Source organism: Panthera onca, chromosome A2 (genome assembly GCF_046562875.1).
Source record: "Panthera onca isolate mPanOnc1 chromosome A2, mPanOnc1 haplotype 2, whole genome shotgun sequence".
Classification (NCBI taxonomy): Eukaryota; Metazoa; Chordata; class Mammalia; order Carnivora; family Felidae; genus Panthera; species Panthera onca.
The window spans coordinates 157,045,519-157,063,763 of record NC_138340.1 but is presented as its reverse complement, the minus strand read 5'-3'; the positions used below and the strand labels follow the sequence as shown (position 1 = coordinate 157,063,763).

General features: G+C 41.0%; 2 long non-coding RNA genes across 2 annotated transcripts in view; one reads left to right on the top strand and one right to left on the bottom strand.

The window, feature by feature from the left end:
* The window catches only part of LOC144614541 (uncharacterized), a 110,522-nt gene that overhangs the window by 47,025 nt on the left and 45,252 nt on the right, over positions 1 to 18,245 (bottom strand). The window lies entirely within an intron of this gene.
* LOC144614539 (uncharacterized) lies at positions 9,358 to 17,110 on the top strand. Its single transcript, XR_013552338.1, has 3 exons — positions 9,358 to 9,529; positions 16,497 to 16,662; positions 16,845 to 17,110. It is a non-coding gene; the product is annotated as an uncharacterized LOC144614539 (long non-coding RNA).

Below are 18,245 nucleotides of genomic sequence, written 5' to 3'. Positions count from 1 at the left end.
ACAATGAGACACCACAGCTTACAAGGCATGTGTGCTGTCCTGTCTTCCAACACCAACATTAAAAAGAGATCTCTATGAGACCACATTAAAAAGCAAAAGTATTTTTTTGGGGCTCCTGGGTGGTTCAGTCAGTTAGGCATCCAACTCTTGATTTCAGCCCAGGTCATGATCTCATGGTTTGTGAGACTGAGCCCCGCATCGGGCTCTGCGCTGATAGTGTGGAGCCTGCTTGGGATCCTCCCTCTCCCTCTCTCTCTGCCCCATCCTCCACTCACACTGTCTCAGCTTGGTCCACAGTCAAATGTTTCCTATTTAGCAGTTCAAATCTGTCCTTTCTCCACATTTGTTTGAAAAACTCAAGAGTATGTTTTTATGTAAGTGTGTCCTTTTGGATTGTGACTTTGTCATGAATCAACTAAGAAAAATAGTCATACAAATAATGTGAAAGTCGTCACTACCACAGCATAAATGTATAATTATACTAAAATGAATAATCCACAACAGAGAGAGAGATCTCACTGAAGGTAGGTGAACATGCATTTTTTCTATTCTCAGATCCACGTCACTCATCCAGTTTTGACTCATTCACTCAACAAATACTTACTGAGCACTTACACACACAGGGCTCCTATTCTTGTCACCGGGAATAGAGAAGCGAACGTAAGAGGTGGGATTCCTGCTTCTGTGCAACTTACAGTCTGATGGAAGGTAACTGACAATAAGCACGTGCATGAGCAAGACACTTTCACATTGTAATCAGTGCCCTGAAGAAAACAGGAGAGGAAGACTGCTGGAGAATAGCTGGAGAGGGAGAAACTGCTCCTTCACACCCACGGGATGGGGGGCATTCTCAGGGGACACGTGGGCTGAGGGGCCCGAGCGAGTAGAGTCTTTGCCACGTACAGCTGGCTGAACTCATAATATTATCAAATCATCACTTTATTCATTCTCTCCCACCACCTCTTCTAATTTTACGCAGTGAGAGAACCTTCTCCTGCCAGAGAAAAAGAATTCCCAGAGCCACGTGACTATTCACTCTTATCCACTAAGTTATCACTTCAAGTGATACCAGTCAAGTATATTCAAGATATACTTGAAGTGATATCACTTCAAGTGATACCCGAGATCACTTCAAGTCACAAAACCAACTCAGACCAGAAATGGGGCATTTCTGTCCAATATATAAAAACTACATAACAAGATGGCATTGGCTGATGCAGATGGAGAATGCAAAAGGGGCGGGAAGGGTCTTGCTTGGACTAGAACCAAAGCCTTGTGCCTTCCGGGCCTGGCACATGTTAAATGCTGATGCTCCTTCCTGGGGAACTTCAGAGCTCTGGAGGCTCCCCACTGGGCGCTCTCCCACAATTCCCTTTGATGGGGAGAAACCATCTTTATTTTGGGTGATCCCTTGGGACTCCTTCCTCAGCTCCTAGACACTTTCCCCAAAATCATTGCTGTTGGCATTTCCTCACCCCACTAGACAGCCCTATTGGTCAGACCTCAAGACACCTGCACACATATGCTCTCTCCCTTGGGGTCCAAAACTGGTACCCTAGCCCTGCCCCCACACTCCAAACGTGGCCACATTCTCCTGACTCTGCCCCAAAAGTTAGCTAGTCTGTTTGTCTCTCATTATCTTAACTACCCCCAGCAGGAACAAGACCTTACTTAGCCCACTATCCCTCCCGACTGAAGCAGTAACACAGCAAGATTTGAGAGTGGCCCCACAGAAGCTCTGGAGCACCACCAGGTTTGAGGTTAAGTCCTCCTCAGTGAAGGATGGAGTGCGTTTCATCACATAGCTTTTCCAAATATTTATTCCTCACAAAATCCTCTCTCTTCTACTCTCTAACCTTTTCATTTTATCAAAGGGTTTCAGGAGTTACAGGACAGGTTTATGCCCAGTGCCTGTGAAAACCTGAATAGTGTGAACTAGCAGCTCACTTTGAAATCTCCTATCATTAAATCTTTGCACTTGGTAGAAATGTCAACCTCTGTTTAAAAGGCAAGATCAAGAAAGTCATGTTGGTCATGGTAAGAACTTGGGATGTTATCCTCACATAATAGAAAGCCATTAGAGAGTTTTAAACAAGGGAGTAGCATGACCTAATCTGTTTTTAAACAGATCCTGTGGATCAGGACTTGGAGAATGGAAGTGGGGAGGGGCAAGGGTAGAGAAGAGCAGTCAGAGGCTACTGCATTAGACCGTGCACAAGCAGGCGCTAGCTTCCTCTCAGCTGGGAGCACTGGAAGTGGTGAGCAGGGATGAGATGCTGGCATCTTTTGAAGGCAGATTCAGTAGGATTTTCCTGATGGCGGGAGTGAGAGAGAAAAAGGAATCAAGGATGGATCCCAAATTTTTACTTCGGTCATTGGAGAATTTACGGAGCTGTCTACAGAGAGGAGTTAGACTGAGAGGGATATATTTCTGGGAGGAAGTCTGTTCTGGTCACGTGAAGTCTGAGACACCTGTTACATCTCTAAAATGAGACATGAAGGGGACAATTAAAATAAAAGTCTGGATCTCAGAATGGCTGGAGTAACAGATTTGGGAGCCATCAACACTCGGTATTTAGAGCCATTACATTAGATGAGATCACGTGGGAAAAGAGTGTGAACGGAGACTGGTAAGGGGCTGGAGGCGAACCCTGCACCTTCAGCCTTGAGGGGTTGGAAGTCAAAGGATCCGGCTAAGGAGACTTGGCTGAGACTGATATCCAGGAGGGATTCCGTTCTCTGAGCTCATGCTCAGGTACAGGAGGAGAAGGAAGACAACGGGGAGGAGGGCGACACAGAAATGAAAACTGTGCTGAAGAGACTTTGAAGAGACTCGAGCGTTGCAGGGGGATCTGGACCCAGGGGCTGCAAGCCGCGTGCTCTGGGGAGATGCCCTGAGGCAGATACTGTCAGCGGCTCTCACTCTGACAGGCCCTCTGGTCCGGACCCAAGCCCAGCCCAGCAGTGTTGAAACCGCGCTTTACCACCTGACAGCCTCAGCAGAGCAGCTCTATTTATCATTCATCCATTCAGCAGGTACCGTCCATCAGACACTAGGCCAGCCATGTAGGCACAAAGATAAAGATAGTCTTTGAGGGAGAAAAGATAAGTAGACATATGACAATTCCATATGGTAAATGATAAAATAATATTTACTCAGTGCTGCTATGCATCCCCATGCACTTCCAAGCGCTTTACAAATGTTAATTTTTGATACTCATAAAAACTCAATGAGTATCAAAAAAGGCGCTGGAACACTAGATATCTACATACAAAACACTGATACTGGACACCATCCACAAAAATCAACTCAAAGTGGATCCCAGAACCAAACATAAGAGCTAAAAGTACAAAACTCTTAGAGGAAAACACAGGAGTAAATCTTCATGATCTTGGGTTAGACAAAGCCTTCTTAGGACAACAAAAGCATGAGTGACTAGGGGCTCCTGGGTGGCTCGGTCAGTTAAGCATCGACTTCAGCTCAGGTCATGATCTTGAGGTTCATGAGTTCAAGCCCCACATCAGGCTCTGTGCTGACAGCTCAGAGCCTGGAGCCTGCTTTGGATTCTCTGTCTCCCTCACCCTGCCCCTCCCCCCCCCACTCCCCACGCTCTGTCTCTCTCTCTCTCAAAAATAAACGTTAAGAAAAAATTTTTTTAACAACAACAAAAAAAAGCACAAGTGACTAAAGAAACAATTGATATACTGGATTAAATCAAAGATTACAAACTGTTGTGCTTCCAAGGATACCATCAACAAAGTGAAAAAACAACTACAGAATGGGCGAAAATACCTCCAAATCATATACCTGATGAGAAACTTGCACCCAGAATATATAAAGAACACTTATAACTCAGCAATAAAATGACATAATCCAATTTAAAATGGGCAAAGGATTTGAACAGACATTTCTCCAAAGATGACAGACAAATGGCCAACAAGCACACAAAAAGATGTTCCACATTATTAGTTACTATAAAAATTCAAACTAGGAGGCACCCGGGTGGCTCAGTCAGTTGAGCATCTGACTTCAGCTCAGGTCATGATCTCATAGTTCATGGGTTCAAGCCCCACATCAGACTTGCAGCTGTCAGCACAGAGCCCGCTTAGGATCCTCTGTCCCCCTCACTCTCTGCCCCTCCCCCACTCGCACACTCATGCTCTCTCTCAAAAATAAACATTAAAAAAAATTTGTAATGGAAATCAGCCATTGCTGATTAGAGAATCTCTAGCCACCTTAATGTGCTCAGAACACTTACATTAGCCTACAGTTGAGCAAAATCATCTAACACAAAGCCTAGCTTATAACAAAGTGTTGAATATCTCATGTCATTTACTGACTACGATACTGAAAATGGAAAACAGAACGGTTATGTGGGTAGAGAATGGTTGTCAGTATTTACCGTCATGATCACATGGCTGACTGGGAGTAGAATGCGAGTGTTCTCATTAAAGAAAGGTAACTATGTGAGGTGTTAATTAATTTGATGGTGGGAAACCCTTTCAAAGTGTATACAAATCAAATCATCACATTGTACATTTTATACATATTACAATTGTTTGTCAGCTATATACCTCAATAAAGCTGAAAACAAGACTGGAGTCAATAGAAAAGTAACCATGAATGTTAACTGAGAAATATAGAACACAATCTGATGTGTGATAACTATTATATTAGTGTTCAAATAGGTATGTGCATGAGATACAACAAACATGATTTTTTATTATAAAAGAGAGAGAACCACTAATATTTTTGATGCAAAACAGAAGAGTCATATTAAATATCCCACAAATGTTAGAGAATCAGCAATTATGATCCCTAGATAATATATTATCCCTTAGGTAATATAATTGTCTACAGTGGTTATATACAGTAAACGTAGGGGTGCCTGGCTGGCTTAGTCAGAAGAGCAAATGACTTGATCCTGGGGTAGTGAGTTAGAGCCTCATGTTGGGTGTAGAGGTTACTTAAAAATAAAATCTTAAAAAAATAGTAAATGTAAAGTCAACATTCATGAAAGCATGAATATTATAATACATTATATATATTATATATTAATGTTAATATTATAATATTATGCAGAATAACACTGGCTGGGCATCCAGAGTAGATATGAGCCATGATTCCCTCTTTGAAGAGAGGAAACAGGATGTCTAAAATGACAGTCATCACAATGTAGACTGTGAAACAACGAGCGAGGATATAAAAACACTGCCTGCAATAAAACCTTCAGAATCTGTGCCTTGTCCTTCTAGGTTCTGGGGGAAGAGCACCACTGTGGTGGAATATGGAACATCACCAAGCTTATTGTGTCATGGTTCCATTTAAAATTACAGTTAAGATTGAATATAAAATCTTGATTATTCAGCAAAATTAATGAATCAAATATTTTTATTCCTAAGATTTATGTTTTTTCATGTTTTATGCCATACTTTCCACAAAATATTTGCGTATCCTAGAAAAGTGCCATCTGTGAGAACAAATGATGATTCTTCCTGAGAAATTAACAATAATTTTGTTCATTATTGAGCTACTACTGTTCATAAACTTCATAGTCTCTTGGGGTGCCTGGGTAGCTCAGTCAGTTAAGCAACCAACTCCTAGTTTCAGCTCAGGTCATGATCTCACAGTCATGGGATCAAGCCCCACATCAGGCTCTGTGCTGATAGCGGGGAACCTGCTTGGGATTCTCTCCCTCTCTGCCCCTCCCCCACTCATACTAACACCTCTCTCAAAATAAACAAATTAAAAAAAAAAAACTTCACAGTCTCTTACAATAATTATTAAAAGGCTTCCTTATGTCTGCCATGGCAAAAAGATGAAATAATCATAATACATAAAAATATATATAAATTAAAACATATATATATGTATATATAAATTTATTATCCTAACTTTGTTTTTTGTGGTTTTTTTGTAGTGTTTATTTTTGAGAGAGAGACAGAGACAGAGAGACAGAGACAGAGTGAGAGCGGGGGACAAGCAGGGAGAGAAGGAGACACAGAATCGGAAGCAGGCTCCAGGCTCTGAGCTGTCAGCACAGAGCTCAACGTGCGACTTGAACTCATGGACCATGAGATCATGACCTGAGCTGAAGTCAGGCACTTAACTGACTGAGTCACCCAGGCACCCCTATCCTAACTTTGTAAAAAGTTGTTTAAATATCTGAAATATTGACATTATTTACTTTTACATATACATTTGTATAAATACAATTCTATGTGAGGAAAAATATCTAGAAGGAATAATGAGTGTTAATGATAATTATTCTCCAGATAACGAAAGTATGAGTGATTATTAAACTTCTTTATAATATTCTATAACTTTCAAGTCCCTGCAATAATCAGATATTATCAAAAAAGAACATTTAAAGTTTGAAACTAATAAATCAGTTGTGATCAAAGTAAGGAAGGCTAAATAACTCTGCTTCATCTCCAACATTAAGCTCAGCTGTAAAACCCTATGATTTGAGACCAGTAAGAACTGATTGACCCGGCATAGGGCAGGGGAAGGTAGGGCAGAGCAGCAGGGCAGAACTGGTCATGGTGTTCAAGGTTCCACTGTTATACAGAGTTGTATATTGATCTTCCAAGGACTTCTCCCTGCTGCTTTCCTGAAAATCTTCTGTATAAACGTTAAGCATTTAGTTAATCGGTCCAACTAACGCTTTCAGTACCTCTGTCCCGCCCCTCCCCTGCAAACATGTACCACCACCATCAACACCAGTGCTACCATCCAACTGCCACCATCACAAGCCAAAGATCACACCCTCTTCTTTCCTACAGATAAGGAAACTGAGACCCCGGGAAGGTAACTGACTTTCCCAAGGCCACAACACAGAGGCAGAAAAGAACAAATTCTTAAATTCAGATCTTCACTCGAAGACCCTGCACCTTGTTCTCCCAGAGCCCTTATGTCATTGAGTTAACTGTCACCATCAGAGGTTTCATGCCTTGGAAGATTCTTAATTTCCATGCTAGAGACCAAAATTGGAATCTTAATACCTTCTACTACCCAAATCTCCATCAGGAAGAGAGTCTGTAGTAGGACACAGGGTGTGGGGCATGAACACAGTGTTAGTGTTCGGTCCTCACTCGTACCTTGGGAATCAGTGATTAGGTGGACAGTACCCTGTGATTAGGACTCCTGGAAAGCCTATTCCAAATTCCCAGGTTCTGACTCCACCGGATTCCCTAAATTCATGGCAACCATTCACAAATGTCAAGTCAGAGCAAGAGAAAAGAACTTTCTTTGAGGCTTTGGCAAATTCACTTCTCAGGGCTGGGTCACCAGTTGCTGCACCACCAGGTTGGCCAGGAAAGACTCGGATGGAATCCACAGTGGTCCCTAAAGTATGATGCTGCCAAAAGCAAGCACAAGGCTAAAAGAGACCAGTATTGTGAGCCGAAGAGCAAGTCAAAAACAGCAACCGCAGGGCTAGACCAAACTGGATAGAGCAGGCCAGCAGAGTCCTCCATGCAAAATCAATTCACTTTCCAGATGTCTCTACAAGACAGAACCTATGCAGAAGTTGAAGTCCAAGGTCTAAATGAAGCAAAGTAGCATGAATAGATAGCACAGGTAAGCAGTGGAAAACATATCAAGGTTTAATTTAGTTTTACCCAAGGAAGTAAGCTATTGATTTTAGGGTAGAGACTGCCTTGAGCTCTGTGCTTTTAAAGCCATTCTTGACGTGAGAGAATTAGAGCTTCTGATGTGCACTCCAGAGGGGAGTGTGTTCTAAGCTATGGTTCCACAACATCTGAATATCCATAGCTGAAGAAGGATGTCACATTCTCCATGGCAAAGATACTTTGCAATGTGTGTGTCTTTCACGGCTCTAGTTAAAAAAAAGAATATGCTACAAAGTTTCTGATTCTTTTACACATCAGTACCTGTACTTTTTTTGTTTGTTTGTTTTATTTATTTATTTTGAAGGAGGGAGAGAGCAGGGTAGGGGCACAGACAGGGAGAGAGAGAAACCCAAGAAGAGCCCAACGCAGGGCTCTCTCAGGAACCCTGAGATCATGACTTGTGCCAAAATCAAGAGTCAGACGCTTAACCAACTGAGCCACCCAGGTGCCCACACCTAAAAATACTTTAATTCGATGTGCCTCAGTGACTCTTCCTCACATTCAGATTCTAAAACACATCTGCTCGGTCTGAAACAGATATTTGTACATCTACATTCACTGCAGCATTATTCACAAAAGCCAAAATGTGGAAGCAACCCAAGTATCCATCAACAAACAAATAAATAAGTGAAATAGATAAATAAAATGTGGCATAGACAATGAAATATTATTTTGCCTTCACAAAGATATCTGCTACAACGTGGATGAATCTTGAAGACATTATGCTAAGTGAAATAAGTCAGACGCAAAAGGGCAAGTAATGTGTGATTTCACTTAAGTGAGGTACCCCAAATAGTCCAATTCATAAAGATGAAAAGTAGAATAGTGGTTGCCAGGGGCTGGGGAGGGAGGAGGCGTGGAGAATGGGACATTTTCATGTAAGGGATAGAGTTTCAATTGGAGAGGATGAAGAGTTCTGCTGACAGATGGTGGGGATGACCGCATAACAATGTGAATGTACTTAATGCCACAGAAATGTACACTTTACAAAGGCTGAAATGGTAAACTTTGTTATGTGTATTTTCACCACAATAAAGTATTTTCTCAAAGCATATTTTCTGGACACAGTATAAGGGCCTCATCTTTTATATACATGCTTCAATTTCAGACATTGCTCTTGATCTAATAGAAAAGTACGTTGTTCTTTTAAAGAACAAAGACTGTGTCTTCTCCAGCCCCCACATCTCCCACATAGTGGGCATTAAGGAAATATTTGCTGAATGAATGAGCTTGGTTGTTTTCGTTTTTAAAGTCATCTTCATGTGTCATCCTTCTACAAATTGCATTACTGACATATTTTGTTACAGATACTTTCAACTTTTGGGTTATTTCAGGAGACTGAGTTAGCAAGACAATATAAATTCTATGACAACAAAACCAATAATGCTTGTGTCTACCTTGGAAATGCTGAGAAGAAACATGTATGTTGTACATACAAAGGTGTTCTCAGTCTTATTCGCCGGAGCCCTGAAAGTCTGGTCTTACTACTAAGAGTTGGCAATTATTTTCCCAAAAAATAACAGATTAGTAACAACTCAGCTGCAATAACACACGTAACAAAAGATTTCAAAAACAAGTAACATGACTCAGGTTACTGACTCACATAAATACAGTCATTAGCTTTAATTTGAGAAGTGCAGCTATCGCCAGCTTCCTTATGGATTTCTCTATGACAGGACAAAGGAGATAGAACCTAAATGTTTTCCAATTCTAAGCCTTTGGACCAGCTGTTTTCCTTCTCCATTTGCAACTTTTCAGCAGTAAGGACAGCAGTCCCCTTACATCTGACCCCTACAAGATTGAATGGATCCTACTGCTGGTGATGACCCACAGGGCAGTACATCCAAGGAGTTTGTCAGTAGGACAGGAAGCCACCAACTTCAGTCCTAATCTGGTAGGATACAGGAAACTATAGTCCCTCTTGGAGACAGAAATCTATATTGCTCTCAAAACTACTGCACTTTAGGGGCGCCTGGCTGGCTCAGTCAGAAGAGCGAGGGTGTGGCTGTTGATCGCAGGGTCATGAGTTCAAGAACCCCGCTGACATAGTGATTACTTAAATCAATAACCTTTAAAAAGAGATTACTTAGGGGCACCTGGGTGGCACAGTCAGTAAGTGTCCCACTCTTGATTTTGGCTCAGATGGTAATCTCATGGTCATGAGATTGAGCCCCATGTTGGGCTCCAAGCTGAGTGGAGCCTGTTTGGGATTCTCTCTCTCCCTCTCTTTCTTTCAAAATAAATAAACTTAAACTTTTTAAAAAAAGTTTTTAATGTCTTATTTTTGAGAGAGAGAGAGAGAGAGAGAGAAACACAGCACAAGCAGAGAAAAGGCAGAGAGAGAGGGAGACAGAATCTGAAGCAGGATCCAGGCTCTGAGGTGTCAGCACAGAGTCTAACGTAGGGCTCAAACTCAAACTGTGAGATCATGACCTGAGCTGAAGTCGGACACTTAATCGACTGAGCCACCCAGATGCCCCAAAATAAATAAACTTAAAAAAAAAAAAACTAAAAAGATTACTTAAATAAACTTTAAAAAAAAAAAAACCCACTGTACTTTAGATCTGATGTAAGTGATATAATCATCTAATGACAAAGGAGTGGTTTCTCATTAAAAAAAAAAAAAATCTTGAGCAATATAGAGAATGGATACTGGATATTGTACCTTAAACAGTTTATTCAACGTCTTCTAAAAAATGTTTTATTTTTACTGGAAGAGAAATAAGAGTCCTTAAAAAACACTGCCACCCCCATAGGTCTCGGCCACCCAAACCTTCGGTTTCCATCACTGTAGTTCAGAATTCGTATTATTTATAGTTAAAAGACATGTCAGCTCAGCTTACTAAAATTCAAAATACGTTCAGCTGCTGACTGCTAAAGCCCAGTTTCCAAAGCTTTTATCTGTTACCAAGGCCGACCATCCAAACCACTGGAACTCAGATTCATTACAAGCCTGTGCCAGAGGCCAGCTGCGTGAGCAGCCACGTCCTGGCTCACTCCCTGCTACGTGATTCTGACCTGATTTCAAAGGTTCGGTTCCCTCCCAGCTCTCCTCCCACACGAGCCCTCGTTCTTGTGACTTTTTAAAATCTTGAGATTATTCCTCTTTACCTGAGTGAACCATCAGTACAGGCCATAAGTCCATAGGAATTCAGAATAGGAGACCATCAATGACACTAAGAAATGTCAAAAACAAACACTGTGATCAAAGATAGATGGAAACTGCCCAACATCTGATGTATTTGAGACACAGAAAATTTGCGGCAAAACATTATACATAGATAATGCTGGACAACGGTGTCTGATTCATTTCCATCTTAGAATTCTCTCAGTACCAAGGTCAAATATGAACTAGCAGTACTTGATAATGGTCACTTTAGCTCTTAAGTGTTTCGTATTCCTGTAAATAGAGTGTGTATATTACCGGGTAGATTTCCTGAATGCTTAGATTCTACTTCCATACCCCCAATGCTCTTAGCTGGGAGATAAATACTTAGATTTCCATATCTAGATGTTCAATAAGTTCTTGTTCAAATGCCAAAGAATCCTGGCAGCAATCAGCTCTCTCTACTAACAACTGTAGAAAATGTGAAGGCTAGCTGTTGTATTAGCCAGCAAAAATCACCGAAGTGGACTGAATTGATAAGAAAATGTTCATTGCTGATCCAGTTTCCAACAGCCATAGATATTTCTACAGGCATAAAAGTGATGAATCTTTGCATTCATTAATGTAGTTCGTTATAATAAGATAATGCTTTCATGGCTTCCACAAATACTTACTGAGTGACTACCTCTTGCCAGGGGGGAACAAAACAGATAAAAATTCCTGTCCTTGTGGAGTTTATATGGTTGTGAGGAAAACACATGATATATATAAGAAAAATAGACAGTGATAATGCTGAGGAGACAAAGCAGGGCAGGGAATGGTAGCACGGAGGACAGCAGTTTACAGTGGAGATGACGATGCCTGAAGCAGTGAGGGAGTGAGCCATGCCAATATCTGGGGTAGAACATTCCAAGCAAAGAGGTCACAAATGCACAGGCTCTGAGGAAGGTGTATGCAGGGCTTATTTAAGGAACACCAGGGATGCCAAAGTGACCAGAGCAGTGTGAGAGGGGGGCGGAATAGCAGAGGCGACTATCATACCAAACAAACTCCTAAAGGGCATTCTAACTCATTATGAAAACTTAGGCTTTTTCTTGAGGTTGAAAAGGAAATGGAGAATTTTGAAAGAAACGTGACGTGACGTGACTTCTATTTTTAAAGGATCCTGCTAGCTGCCATGCTGAATACAGATGAAAGGCAAATTGAGAGTAAAAGTTGTGAAACCAGTTAGGAGGCCGAGGCAGCAATCCAAGCAAGACGTGATCGTGCCTTGCACCAGAGCAGAGGCTGTGGAGGTGGCGATAAATGGTGGAATCACAGATTCATTTCGAAAGCTGTCAACAAGTCTAACCCTGATTTTTTCAAACCCTTGTGTCAGAGGCCAACTTTCAACAGATTGTAGTCAAGGAGGAGCTGCTTTGCTACCTATGAAATCCCAACCCAGAAGCAGTTGATCTGAACATCGATTGAGCACCCCGTCAAATAGTGTGACATCAGGGTTGCTGAGTGATTGTGCGTGAAATGCAAGAAGCTTTGTCCAGAGCAACTGGAAGAATGGAGTTGCCATCCGCTGAAACAGGGCGGGGGGGAAGTGGTGAGAGCAGTATGTTGAAGTAGAAAAATATCAGGAGCTCAGCTTTGGATACTGTAAGTTTGAAATGCCTATTAGACATCCATGTGGATGTCTCAAGAAGGAATATACAATGTGGATCAGAGATACAGTGTGAAGAGCAGACCACTTAGACCAAGCTCTCTGGAAGCAGAGCCTGCAGGGGGTTCTTATGCAAGTGATTTTTCAAGGACTGCTTTCCGGAGAAACCTGTAGGGAATTAAGAAACACAAGATAGGGCAGGAGACAAAACTAGACCAAAAAATACCAAGTGATTCGGGGATTAATCTAGACTTGGTTTGATATTATGGGGAGATCTGGAGTGTAAACTGCTAGAAATATAGATCCCTAAATTCTGTCAAACCTTTTTATCAATAGAGGCAACTCTTCCTCCCTTAACTGAGGAAGTCAGTCACCCCTTTCTTGCAGACGCCACAATGGGCTCCCCTCTAGTAGCTTCCTTGCAAGGCAATGCTGATCCTACTAAAGATCCCCACCTCCCCTCACTGCTTCCAGACCTATAACCAGACTCAAGGCCCAGCAGGGTAAGACACAAATTGTGACCAGTGAGAAGGTGCGATGCACCCCAAAGTCCTAGGGAGCATCGCTGGATCAAAGGGTGCATGCACTTGTAAATCTGACAGATATTGCCAAATTGCCTGCCATAGAAATTGTACTAATCTATACTACCACCAACAATGTAGAGAGAACATATTTCCCCAATAATCTGGTAAAAAAGTGGTTTCAATGTTCAGGAGTTTTCCCAAATAGAGATCCAAAAAATGGTTATCTCAGCTGGTTTTGATCTGTATTTCTTATTATGAATGAGACTATCTTTCCTGTGCTTAAGAAACATCTGTGTTTCTCCTTTTCTGTGAATTACATATTCATAGTATTTGCCTGTTCTCTTTTTTTTTTGGGGGGGGGGGCGGGGGGTGGTTGTTGATCTTTTCCCCATCATTTCTAAGAGCTCTTTGTGTTTTAGAGATTAAACTTTCATTATGAATGCAGACATTTTCCCAGCTTGTTGTATTTTTGGTAAATTTCTTATAGACTTTTACCATGGAGAATTTAAAAAAGTTTAATCAATCAATCAGTTTAAAATATTTTCCACACCCCAAGGTTTTAGTATATGTGCTGCCGAAGTGAGCACTCCATACCCACCCCAAGGTTTAAAAAAAAAAAAAAAAACCCTCATCTTCCCATTTTTTTTTCTAGTAGTTGTATTGTTTCATTTTTAACATTAAAACATTTGATCCATTTGGACTTCATCCTGGTATACGGCTTGAGGTATGGCAACACCTTAATTTTTTTCAGATGGCTAGCCTGTTATCTCAGTATCAGTTACTGAGTAATCCATTTTCTTCTGATCTATTACTTTTATTTGTACTCTGGAATTTAGACTAAATTCCTATATTGTATGTATTTGTTTTCTAGACTACTTATTCTACTGGGATACAGCCACAAACACTTACATTTCAAGGTTCATGCTGTAGTTCAGTGAATGATAGAGCTTGTCTATCATCACTGTTTTCTTTTTTGGCTTCTTCCAACTTCCATAATAACCTCTGAATATGTTAATCTTATTTTTATAGGTTTAAAAAGAGGCAGTAAGTTGGCATTTTTATAGGTCTAACATCAAATTAAGAAATTAACTTAAGGGGCGCCTGGGTGGCTTGGTCGGTTGAGCGTCCGACTTCGGCTCAGGTCATGATCTCACAGTCCGTGAGTTCGAGCCCCGCGTCGGGCTCTGTGCTGACAGCTCAGAGCCTGGAGCCTGTTTCCGATTCTGTGTTTCCCTCTCTCTGCCCCTCCCCTGTTCATGCTCTGTCTCTCTCTGTCTCAAAGATAAATAAACGTTAAAAAAAATTAAAAAAAAAAAAAAAGAAAAGAAATTAACTTAAGAGTAACTGACATCTTTATGGTGTGGAGTCTTCTTATTTAAGAATATGGTATTATATTCCTTTGATTCATGTCTGCTTCCATGGTTTCCTGAGTGTTTTAAAGCTTCCTTCATGTAGATCTTATACATTTCTTTAAAATTTATCTCTGGGTGGCTCAGTCAGTTAAGTGTTCAACTCTTCACTTCGACTCCAGTCATGATCTCACAGTTCGCGGAGTTCAGGCCCCATGTCAGGCTCCGTGCTGACAGTACAGAGCCTGCTTGGGATTCTCTCTTTTCCCCTCTCTCTGCCCCCCCCCCCCCCACCATGTGGATGCTCATGCATGCACTCTTGCTCTCTCTCTCTCTCTCAAAATGAATAAACTTCTGGGGCACCTGGGGGGCTCAGTCGGTTAAGCATCCAGCTTTGGCTCAGGTCATGATATCATGGTTCATGAGTTCGAGCCCCACATTGGGCTCTGTGCTGACAGCTCAGAGCCTGGAGCCTGCTTAGCATTCTGTGTCTCCTCTCTCTCCCTCTTCTCCATTAGAAAGCTCTCTCTCTCTTTCTCTCTCTCTCTCAAAACTAAATAAACATTAAAAAAATTAATGAATAAATAAACTTTAAAAAAAATGTAAATATAAAACTTATTTCAGGGTGCCTGGGTGGCTCAGTCGGTTGAGCGTCGACTTCGGCTCAGGTCATGATCTCACAGCTTGTGGGTTCGAGCCCCACATCAGGCTCTGTGCTGACAGCTCAGAGCCTGGAGCCTGTTTCAGATTCTGTGTCTCCCTCTCTCTGCCCCTAACCCACTCACATTCTGTCTCTGTCTCTCTCAAAAATAAAGAAACATTAAAAAAAAATTTTTTTTAACTTATCTCTGGGCTTTTTGTCTCTTTGTGATTATTGCAAATAGAATCTTTTCTTTCATTCTGTCCCCTCATTGGTGACTATTTGTGTATATGAGAAAATATTAATATCTATATATTTATTTTGTACCCCACTACCTTACAAATTCTTATTGTTGTATAGTTTTTATATTCATTATTTGGATTTTTAAATTATACACACACAAATTTTTACATCCCATTTCCAATGTCTATAACTAATGTATTTCTCTTGATAGATTATCACCCTTCAAATGTAAACGGTGGTGGTAGTATTCATTCTTTTAATGTTCTTGAGTTTTGTAAGAATGTTACATTCATTAAATATGATGAAGCTTAATTTGTATTTTACCTCTTTTTTGTTTGTTTTGTTTTTGTTTTCCATTTTTACAGAGAGAGAGAGAGAGAGCATGCACAAACGAGTGAGGGACGGGGGGGGGGGGGGGGGAGGAAGGGAGGGAGGGAGAGAGGGAGAGAGGGAGAGAGGGAGAGAGAGAGAAGGAGGGAGGGAGGGAGGGAGGGAGGGAGGGGGAGAGGGAGAGAGAGAGAGAGAGAGAGGGAGAGGGAGAGAGGGAGGGAGAGAGAGAGAGAGACAGAGAGAGAGAGAGACAGAGAGAGACAGAGAGAGAGAGAGACAGAGAGAGAGAGAGAATCCCAAGCAGGCTCCACACTCAACGCAGGGCCGACTTGGGGCTCGATCCTATGATCCTGGGATCATGACCTGAGCTGAAATCAAGGGTCAAACACTCAACGGAGTGAGCCACCCAGGCACCCCTATATTTTACCTCTTAACATTAAAGACTTATCCTGGTATCCCATTTGATCATATTAGGTATCAATTCCTTTTGTTTGCATTTACCTGACATATTATTCTTCATTCATTTTCAAACTTCCACTTTTTTTATGGATCTTAGAAATATAAGGGTGCCTAAGTGGCTCAGACAGTTGAGCATCCAACTCTTGATTTCAGACCAAGTCATGATCTCCCAGTTTGTGAAATTGGGCCCCGAGTTGGGCTCTTCGCTGACAGCACAGAGCGTACTTGGGATTCTCTCTTTCTCTTTGCCCCTCCCTCTCCTCTAAAAATAAAGGATAAACTCAGAAAAAAAAAAGTACCAAAGCCTTAAAAAAAAAAAAAAAAATACAAAGCTGTGTTTTGCTTTTTGAGCTGATCTGAAGGCCATTCTAAGTGTAAAGTGTAAAGTTATTTAATTGCATGTCCAACATGTTTCATCTTAATTCTGGCACATTATTTTATGTTCTGTGTTTTGTTTATAAAAGTTTACAGGGAGGGGATGATTATTATATTTGCATTTGTTGTATGTTTCCTCATTTTTGTTTGTGGTTCTATTTTTTTCCAATGTTTTATTTTTGAGACAGGGAGAGTGCAAGCAGAGGAGGAGCAGAGAGGGAGGACCCGAAGCAGGCTCTGCGCTGTCAGCATTCAGAGCCCAATGTGGGGTTCGTGAGACCGTGACCTGAGCCAAAGTGAGGCACTTAACCAACTGACCTGCCCTGGTGCCCCTGTTGGTTCTATTAATTGTAAAGAAAGTATATATATTTTTTGTTCCAGTACTCACCTTTATAATTTATATAGTTCTCTTAGTCCTCTGTTTCTTTTGACCACATCTATTGGTTACCACTTATGAGTAATAACAAACGAATAATTAACTAGGTTACAGAAGTCTGTGACTTCTGTCTTGCTGGCCCTCTCTCTTCTGCAGATGCTCTGGTATACCGTCATCTGTTCACTCTGATGAAGTCAGATGCTCTACAGAGAGGGTTACGTGGCAAGGAAGTGAAGGCCTCCAGCCAACAGCTCGGAAGGACCTGATGCTTTGGTCCAACAACCCATGAGAAACCGAATCCTGCAGCAACCACACAGGTTTGCTGGGAAGTAGCTCCTAACCAGATGAGCCTGAAGATGACTGCAGCCTGTGACAGCTGAGACATGCCTGGCTTCCTGGCCCACAAAAGTTATGAGGTTATAATAAAGGGTTTTTTAAGCCATTAAGTGTCAGGATAATTTGTTATGCGGGAACAGATAACTAACACATGCATACTAAGGGTCTTTTGCATTTCAAGGTGTGTCTTTTCTTCAGAAAGTGTATTTTTGCTGGAATATTATTTCTGCCCCTGCTGGGCCCTCTTACTTTCCTTCATGCTTCTTCTTTTCACTTTCTTTCTTGACTCTACCTGATCTCACCTGTGACTGGTAGTGATTTCACACAATTTGAAATCTGTGGACTATCTGTCTTTCATCTTCACTGAAAATGGGAGTTTTCAGAGTCTTCTTTCAATTGTCTTGTTTCTTCTAGGTGGTTTCCAGGGAAAGAAATGGAAAGCCACTGATTTATGCAGCTGTATTTATATTAGTGGCTTTTGTTGTTTTAATTTGCATTTTCATGATGCAAGTGCTGATAAGCTGCTTTTCACATGTATATGTGACAATCTGTATGATCTATGTCTAATCATTTAACCACAATTCTATCACTTTGCTTTTATTTTTCTTACTGATTTGTAGAAGCTCTTTTGTATATTAGAGATACTGGCTTTTATCTTTTAAGAATGTTTGTAAACATTTTCTGGAAATCTGTCACTTGTCCTTTAAAATTGAAAGCACTTCAGTGATCCCTACATTTACAGAATCTTTTCATAAAAAATTTTAAATTGTTCTGCAGTCAAATTTACCAACGACTTTCATTACGACTCGATATTTCAAGAGTTACTAACAAGAAGGCCTAAGAAAACAGCTTCTCTGGATTGTGAAAGCTGAAGGTAATGTACATATTCTACCATCCCATCCAAAAAGGTGGGGAAGAAAACAGTCAACATGTCTGCAGATTTTAAAGGCAGTATTTCATGAAATAAAATACAGGAAAAATTGAATTATCAAAAAAATTATCCAACTGTAGTACCAATATATTACAACATGATGAAATGACCGTTTTTTCCCTCATCAATTTAAGATACCTTATCATATATAATTTTCCACGTAACTATTATCTGGACTATGTGTTGATGCATTTATCTATCCCTGCATCAATACCACACCATCTTAAAGGCTATAGCACTGAGGTATTCTGGTTCCATCATTCACTAGCCACAAGACCTCAGTAAACTTC